This window comes from Miniopterus schreibersii (genome assembly GCF_964146895.1).
Source record: "Miniopterus schreibersii genome assembly, chromosome: 7".
Classification (NCBI taxonomy): Eukaryota; Metazoa; Chordata; class Mammalia; order Chiroptera; family Miniopteridae; genus Miniopterus; species Miniopterus schreibersii.
This window is the reverse complement of record NC_138108.1, coordinates 18,983,548-18,992,878: the sequence shown is the minus strand read 5'-3', so window position 1 is coordinate 18,992,878 and position 9,331 is coordinate 18,983,548. Positions and strand designations below refer to the sequence as shown.

General features: G+C 45.1%; 1 long non-coding RNA gene across 1 annotated transcript; it reads left to right on the top strand.

The window, feature by feature from the left end:
- The first annotated feature begins 316 nt into the window (after positions 1-316).
- Positions 317-9,078, top strand: LOC308559672. Its single transcript, XR_013999191.1, has 4 exons — positions 317-497; positions 4,660-4,840; positions 6,490-6,683; positions 8,301-9,078. It is a non-coding gene; the product is annotated as an uncharacterized lncRNA (long non-coding RNA).
- The last annotated feature ends 253 nt before the right edge of the window (positions 9,079-9,331 follow it).

The window sequence follows — 9,331 nt, the reverse complement described above, 5'->3', positions numbered from 1 at the left end:
TGTGCTTTGTGGTTGTTGTTTTCTGTTTTGTTCTTGTTTTGTTTTTTTTACAGATAAGAAAACCGAGGCACAAAGGAGGTGGAATAACTTGACCAAGATTCAAAATCTACTTTAGCTCAGATGTGAGCCTGGGTCCAAGTTCAGACGCTGCACACTGAGTGTAAGAAATAAAGCTCTTCTACGTTCTTTCTTCCTTTTCCAATTGATATTAGTGTCCAAGTAGGCCTGCTACTTCCAAATGTATTCAGTGGCATTTGCTTGCCAGAGCCACGGCCAGCAAACACTACCCTTATTGTCCTCAGCATAATGCAGAGTCACCATGGCCCTGGGCAGCAGAGGCAGCGAGCTCCTTTTCAGTTTCATTAACTAACCTTGGGGGAGGCTGGGATGGGAAAACACTAGAACTCCAGTTCTCCCAGCCAGCAGCCAGCCTGGCCATGGACAGAGGTGGAATGTGACTGGGACCTGTCTCAGGGGATGGCTCACGTCTGGATGAGGTAGGCCCTGAAAGGCGATCTTGGGAAATTTCACGTACATTGATGAAAATGAGAGTGGAGGAGGGACCTTGGTGAAAAATTTTAGGAATGTAGGCAGGAAATTGGTGGCAGAGCTTCCCCCCAAATCAAAGAAAGTGGCTCTAGAAAGTTAAGTCTCTACCCCATTCCTCTTTCCTCCTCAGCGGTCTACCCCTGAGTTATCTTCAGGGAATTGGAGTGGCTGCTTTCTCCCTGGCTGTAACGGGAATTCCAAATACAGGCCAATTAGAATACACCGGAACTGCCAGTAAAATGCTTCATTGGCTTTATTGGTTTCATAAAACAAGTGAAAGAAATAAGACACAATCCAGAGCCTTGTCAAGATGTGAGTCTCATTATGAAATAGATTGAAGGGGGCCGTGAGGGCTTCTGATCTCTCCTACTCCCTCCAATGAGCTGCTTTTAGCTACTGAAGCCAGCTCACCAGGCAGGCCTGAGCTGTCCTCCCTACGTCCCTGAATATCTGAGCTGTAGTAGTGGATCTGGGTCCCTAGAGGATTCACTTTGGTTTTTCTGAGCCCCAGTTTCCTCATTGGTCAGTTTCAGGTGATACCCCTTTTATGCCTATCCGGCCATAGGTATAACTTAAGATCTGAGAGAGTGGCCTATCGCTTAGAAATGCAAGGGACCACCTTCATCCTGTCTCCCTCCCCGCATCCACGTCTGGGCTGGTTTCCTCTGGGTGTTTGAAGCCTAAGGCATAAATTATCCTTGTTCCTATCGAATCCCTGTTGGAAGTGCTGCGTGTGTGTATTTGCGAACGCTCGTGTCCAGCATGCCCGTTTCCTTCCTTGTCATTCTTTCTTTGTTCTTTCCCAAGGCTTCCCTGCGAGTAGTGAATGGAATGGAGTGTCCTTGGCCAGCCCCTCCCCCTCCCCGGCACGAGGACAGACCACCTACCACCCCCTCTTCATGCATCTCCCCTCCCCCCTCCTCGTCAGTGCAGTGGAAGAAACGAAAGCCCAGGAAGAGTGATTCGATTATTTGCCCGACCTTTGCAAATGCCGGAAAGTGTGCAGATGCACGTGCTTTCCTCCAATGCCCCTTTGGGGCTTTTCTGAATGTGTCCCCAAAGGAGCACTCCTGCCGCTCCTTCGGATCAGCCTCCGAGGGGCTGGACTTGGTTTAAAACTCAGCGGATGGAGCCTCCCTCCAGCCACCCCAAGCCTGCCTTTATCCCGCATCAGTGTTCATTACAAACAACAATTACTGACAGTAATTAGCTGCTCAGAATAACAAGTCCGTTATCTTTGTTCAGCTTTACTGCAAAGGCACATGAGCAAACCTTATTGTGCTTTCACAGTAAAGTACATTTGAAAATCCCCTTTAGAATCCTGAAAACAGGACTTTGGCCACTTCCTTATATGTAGAACCAATTTCCCTGTATTAGGTTGTATTTTCCTTTTTGGGTAGAGTTCAAAAGCTTGGAGAGAAAACTTGTGTTTAAAGCACTGTCGCTTTGTGCATAATTTTTGACAATCCTATTGCTTGGTTAGAATTTGTTTACCATACACCCGGTCTTTAGCACGCATTTCTTGGGCTATAAGGTTTCCCTTGGCCTTCAAGTTGTCAATACTGAGGCAAAAGCAACAATCAAAAGTGAAGCTAGAGAGGGAAAGGTTGAGAAGTTAAGACTCTAAACCACCGGAGAGGTTAGAAAGCCAACTTACCAAAATAGCAGTATCAAAAAAAAAATTCTGAAAAACAAATTCACCACGAAACAGTTTCTACTGCTCCATTTATTTCAACTAGTGTGGTATTAATAGAACGCCTAACAGCAGGGAGTTGGAAAATAAATGTATTCTCACTCACAGGGGAATGACTAAATGACTCACAAATGCAAAAATAAATAAACGGCTCCCTATGAAAACCTGAAACTATATTACCCGAACTGAAACAACTAAGCTTTTTAACTGTAACCTAACATGTTAAATTCAATCAGTTTTATTTGAGGCCATAGATAGATCGGGCGATCAATCTCCATTATCCTGAGCTTTTTTCCATCTTCGCAGTGCCATTTTTCTTCCTACAAGACATTTCAGTTCATTTCCTCGAGCCTTCTTCAGTTTAATGGCTGATATTCAGGGGGGAAAATTTTCCTCCTTCCTCTAGAGGAAACGGGAAAAATAGAGCAATGAAAAAAAAACTGAAGAAAGGCAGGTCTTCATTCTATGTAGTAGAGAGAAGGAAGGACACGGGGTGAGAAAAAAACAACAGCTAGATAAATAATTCGTATTATAGCCTGTTTCAAATGCTGTGTTAAATGTTAACAGGTGCTGCCTCCTGACACTATAAAAAGATCAACTTTTTGCCTCCTTTGTGGTTTGTGAACAGGGAGGCCCCTAGGACGTAAATGAGGTCATGCCAATTAACTCACCGATTCCTGCAATCGGAGTGATAATGACATCCTTAGCAACCGGCCTATCACTACGGCACCTGCCTGCTGCTATAAAAACCCTTTTCATCTACGCTAGGTTTAGGTTAGGTGGCCAAAGCTGTGATCCTGAAATCCAAGGACTGAGAAACAACGTTCGCCACCCTTCCTCCATCTCACCCAGGGGCATGAAATCTTTTTTCTCTCAAAAGAGGAGCATTGAGAACAAAATTTTCACTGGCTCCAAGAGCTGAGGACTGGGGCTTTTCCCACTCACAATACAAATCATCAGATGGCTCTTTGGAACCACCTCCTGTTAAGGGAAGCTAGTGAACGTCATCTTTCAACTTTACCCACCCAATTATACCGTATAGACTAAAAACTACGTGTTGCCGGACTGCCTTTATTAATAAAAATGTTATCACTTACTTCACAGGATGACAACTGATACCCCAAACACGGCTGAGCCCAAAACATTAGCAATATCTGAGGATTTCTTCCTTAGAGGACCTTAAAATGTTTCCTTCTCTGGAGATTAGCTGAATACGTATAACAAGCAGAAGGAGGGAGATCAGGAATAGTCACAGAATATACTGGGCGGGCAAACTGATCTCAACAACCTTCTCCAGCTGTGAGCATTTTAGTTAGAGCCCACATGTATTTATTGTCTCTTCTATATGCCCGTTATACTGGGCACTTTGGGGAATGCACAAGACTCGAAGACACTTGAGTGTGTCTTTATTTCAAGGAAATTAATATTTTTTGGGGAAGAGAAGAGGCATCTGAACAACAGCAACAACAAAAGTCTTCTTGAAAAGTGTCTACGGTGTAAGATCTTCATGGCTCTAAGACTTCCTTCAAAGACCTCCGACAGTATAACTAATAAGATAAAAGGAGGGAAGGAAAGGAGGGAGGGAGGGAAGGAGGGGGGGAAGGAAGAAGGGAAGGAGGGAGGGAGGGAAGGAGGGAGGAAAGATGAAGTTGAGGATAAAGGAAACAAGGAGCAACCAGTCTGAGAAGCAATCAGAGACTGAAGAACTGCTAAAGATCCCAGGAGAGTAAAGGGAAGGCAGTTGAATACACCTCAGGGCCTTTGCATTTGTCGAGCCCCTAAGTGGAATGAATGCTCTTTACTCAAATTTTCACATGACTTGTTCATTTTCATTTTTATATGAAAATATCTTACTTTACACACACACACAGGAACCAGAGATTCCTTCCATTCTAAAACAGTGCTAGCACAAGGTAGGTTCTCAACAAATCTCTAGAACAAATGAATAAATGAGAAGAGTAAGTTGCAGGTATGGAAGTTGCACATTGGAGGAGACAGTGTCTGATAAGAGCAGCCGGATCTTACTGCAGTAAGATCTGTGTTCTCAGACAGATTCCCTAAGCATCGATGACAGTGTCAGGTAGACCTGTGACTTCAGAGATGATTTGCAGAGCTGACGTTATCTGTAATGTCAGCCCCTACCATACATTTCTCATTGGAGGATATAAATTCTCCGTTTTCCTAATTGATTCCAGTAACAGAGATACCCTGAGTGCTGTATACAGCTCACTGAGTGCTGGGCAAACATTATCGAAGTGTCAATATTTGCTCTTTTTTCTAGAGCTTCATTTTCAAAAAGACTGCAATTCATTTGGGGACACTCTTATATTTTATGCACGGGGAGGGCCGATACAAACTAAATCTTCATTTTATTCTTCTTTACCCCTACTGGTGACTGGGATGGCTTGACTTACCAGCCACCAGGCTGTCCTTAGGCAGCTCCAGAAATGTTCCCAGTGGATGCTCCTGGTGGACTCTGCTACACAGTCCTGTTTCCACCTCTTCTGATGAGCCCTGCAGTTCGGAGGCAGAGACTCCGGAGTGGATCGGACCACGGATGGTCAAGGGCCTTAATTCTTCTCATCTGGGCTACACGAGGTATGGCAGCTGGCTCTCCTCCCTCACCTCCTGGTCCTCAGCCTCTTGGGTTAGCCTGAACCATGCTTTAGCCAAAAGTTCAGACTTGGAACAACACGGAATGGTTCTGCTGTCATGTGACTGCATTATTGCAAGGCTAAACACACGACACACTCCGGAACATTCTCTTCCATTGTGGCAAACAAATCTGTGGCCCCTTTTTTTGGCTTGTTTGTTTTTCCTTTGAGAGGAGAGACTTGGCCTTGGTAGAGGCTTGGCCTTGACCTTGAGGTCCCTATAACTAACTCATATGGAGGTGATTTTTCCTACACTTATTTCCAGCTGCAAATAAAGCCATACTCCAGTGCTTTCTGTCTTCTGGGAAATTCCTGCAGCTTCCTTCTCCCAGACCATGTGCTCTGCCACCTTATGAAATTAGTGTGTACTATTGTAGCCCTGAGAAGTCCCATTTTTCAGGGTTATTTTCTTCCCACTGCCACAGGGTGGGAATTCCAGACTTGGAATCACACCAGACCGATTCATTGTTGTGTACGTGGGAGTTTAGAAACTGTTTTGGCCAGGGCCTTTGATCTTGATGTCCCTGGACCTTTGTGCACTTTAATTTCTTGATACCTAAGTTGAAGATTTTAATAACAGCTTTATTCCTTCCAACCACATTAATGATCATCGAAGTGCTTGTGAAAATGTAAACAACCTGTGATGATCCTGAGATATGATCTGGTGTGATGTGCCAGCCAGTAATATTTCTGATTAGTCATCACTGGGCTACCTAGACTTTCAGTTTACTTATAATTGTGTTTCAGATAATGCTATTCCCAGTTAGGCAGATGATCATTGTAATTTCTGGTAATGAAATGGCTAGGGAGCCCATTCTGTGCTGGGAAGGGAGCCAGAGCCTGGCACTTTATAAGAAGCAAGTGTTATGGTCTAGGACAGAGAGATGGAGCCAAGGTGCTAGTTGAACATTTACAGCATGTATCAGATTGAATCTTTATCTAGTGCCCTCTCTCATATTTTAGATTGACATATTTTCAAAGGGGCATCCCTCAACTTGAAAGCAACTGTGCAGAAAGCAAAGACACTAACAATTTTTCTTTCCCCTTTGCATTCTTTTCTTTTCTTTTTTTTTTTTTTAATATATCTTTATTGATTTCAGAGAGAGGAGGGGAGAGGGAGAGAGAAAAAAATCAATGATGAGAGAGTCATTGATGGGCTGCCTCCTGTAGGCCCCTCACTGGGGATCAAGCCCACAACCAGGGTCATGTGCCCTGACTGGGAATCAAACCGTGATCTTCTGGATCATAGGTCGAAGCTCAACAGCCAAGCCACGCCCGGCCAGCCCCCCTTTGCATTCTTTACTGCGCCAAAGAATCACTGTTAGCTCTTCATGATGGCAAAGTCATTTTCTCCCCATGGTAAATAGCCATTTGATCAACAGGCATTGATAAATAATAATGGAGATTTTTTTGATGGAAGTTATTGAAATGATTGTGGATAAGTGCTCTCTAGATGAGAAAAAAAGAAGAAATGTTAGAAAGCTTCCCGAAAGTTGCGGGATTGTCAGCTCTCCTCCCTTTCCCTGTCTCTAACATGCCTCAGCTTCGTTCATAACAAAATAATCACCTGGCTCCAAACTTCTTGATCTTTAGGTATTCCAGCTAAAATCTGAGTCCCAGAATCTCAATGGCTTCTTGTCAATGTCAAGCAGTTTCTTATTCAACCTCGAAGGTATGAAGAGCTCATCTTCCTCCAAGGTTGGAGTCCATCTCCGCTGATTCTGTAGCCATCAATGACCCTGCAGACTACGTTTCCAGACAGCGTCATCCACAGGCTGCTGGCCAAGGTCAGTCAATGTGGGTGGAGGTAGGGGGTGGGGAGCAGGTGGCAGGAGGAAGGGCCACGCTAGGAAGTTCTCCCTCTCTGCTTCAGGTGACAGTTAACCACAGTGGTTGAACTCCTCTGTGGCTTACGCCCCTCCCTTTGAGGTCCCAGCTCTTACCAGGTGGTCCCTGGCTTCTGATGTCTATAACATCACCTCTTCCCTGTACTTCTTCAGTCTTAGGCGGCAGCTTCTTGCTGTTGTTAATCTCTGGGTTGCTTCACTACCCCCCTTTTGGCTTCTCATTCTTCTACCACCTACATAGTCAGTTCTTGTATTTAATTCCCTCTGTTTAAAATCCTTAGAATGGTTTCTGTTTTCCTGATTTGGCCCTGGTATCGCAGCCCATTCTGTTCCTTTCTGCGAGTCCTCATTAGATACAGATACAGCTTACACCTTTATTAAGATTTCAGGCCATCTCACCAATAATTAAAATTAATATACATCCACAACAATCATAATAGCGTCTCTCTCGCCGCTCACCAGTTTGCAGTGTCCTTACGTGCAGCCAGTGCTAGATTAAGCCCGTTCCCCACATTAGCTCATCTAAAGCTCTCGAAGCATTCTGAGGCAGGGGTTATCATTACCTCCATTTTCTAGATGAGGGGACCGAGGCTGAGAGAGTTTCAGCAACTTGATCAAGGTCATGCAAATAACAAGTGTCAAGACACAGATTTGAAAGTACGTTCATTTCAAGGCCCCTCTTGGAACCCTCTGGGAACAGTTGCAGCCGGTGCCACACTGGGAAGGCCCGGCGATCCAAAGGGCACTTACGGAGGCTTCGCAGCAGCGCGTGTTTAACAATACTGTCCACTTCCTGCCTTAACCTTTGGGGCTGTTCCTTCTGCTTAGAGGCACTAAAATTGATATTTTCAATGTGTCCAGGACACAGGGGAAAAAACAAACGCTCAAAGCTGAGGGCGACTATTAATCTCCCTTGGGGTGCTTGAGGGATGAGAAAACCTGCTACTTGGGGAGGGCGGCCTGGGTGCCTGCTGGGTGCCTGCTGGGTGCCTGCTGGGTGCCTGCTGGGTGCCTGCTGGTCTCTGGCTGCTGAGCGCCCTGCAGGTCTGGGCTGCCAGGAGCCGCTGCCTCCAGAGCCAAGGCGCTGCCTCTCTTCTTTCCTTACCTGAGGGCTGAGAGATGAGCTGCAGAGAAAAATTAATACGAGTGAAGGAAGACACAGTCCTAAGAGAGGAGGGCGGGCAGGCGGGGGGGCTTCTGAAAACAAAGGGGAATTGTCTAGACGCATCTTTTCTGCTGGCTTCTCCCTTCCCTTCTCTTTCCACTTTTTTTCTAAGCTTTGTTTTCAGACTAATTGGCCTAAGCATTTCTTTCTGTCTTTCCTCTTCCATGTCTAAATATGGGGGGGTTGGGAATAAGAGCCGAATTAGCCAAACATTTTACTTTGGGGACTGAGTGATAAAAATAACAGGCCAGTTTCAGCTCTGAATCATTTCAATAGCATCGGAAGCATGCGGAGGAGCGATGCAGGAGGGGAGCTGGGAGGAGAGGGGCTCGGGCTCTCGCCCTGAATTAGAACTTGTTTTGTTGCATGAATCAAGTTCACACTCCTCTCAGGGTTTGGTTTAGAGCAAAAGCAATGACAATCTGCAAACTCTGATGTCTGGAATGGTCACGCAGTGTACGAACGTGCACGTTTCTCCTCCCGGGCATCCGTGAGAACCTGCAAGCCCACTGCCTCCTTTGAAGTGTGCGAGCATCTTTCATCCTTCAGTCCAACAGTGTGTCAAGAAATAAAAACAGACAACTTTCTGTTATCTAGGGGCAGCTTACCCAGTTTGTGGTTGATGAAAATCCTGTGGTTTTCTTTTTTTTCACTAGCTATTTGCCATGAACTCCCCTTCCAAAGAGGCAGGCAATGCAAAAGAAAAGAGAATATCAGCAGATTGATCAACTATTGTCATTTGCCTCAAAGCAATACTGGTGTTGCTTGTTTAGCTGTCCTTTTTGTTTTCTTTTGGGGGTTTTTTGATTTTTTGAGTGAAAGAAAGTTGTTTTTGACTATCAAAAAATCAGGAGATATAGGCGATCCAATAAATTCTGGTTTTCAGTCACCATATTTTCAATTTGACTGTGTGAAGAAAAAAGGAGGGGGGAGGGGTGATATTCTTGTTGATCTTCTTGCACAAACTGGTGAACGGTACTTGTGTACCAGCGCTTGAGCGGCCACATGCTCATCTTTTTATACCCAAAGCCAACAAATGCCACAATGATTTAACACTGCAGTCTCAAGAGCCACTGAAGAGACAGTTTTTATGCAAAGGTGGCATTTTAATCAAAATAAAAGAATGGTGTGAATGAGGAGAGCAAACCAAATCCAAAAAATAAATCCTACAAAAGATAAGTGCCACGCTGACCTGTTTGGCTCCGTGGTTAGAGTGTTGGCCCTCGGACCGAAGGGTCATGGGTTTGATTCCTGGTCAAGGGCACGTAACTTGGTTGCAGGTTTGATCCCAGCCCTGGTCAGGGTGAGTTCGGGGGCCAACAGATCAATGTCTCTCTCTCTCCCTCTCTCTCTCTCATCCCCTCCTCTTTCCCTTACACTTTCTCTAAAAATCAATGGAAAAAATATCCTTGGGTGAAGATTA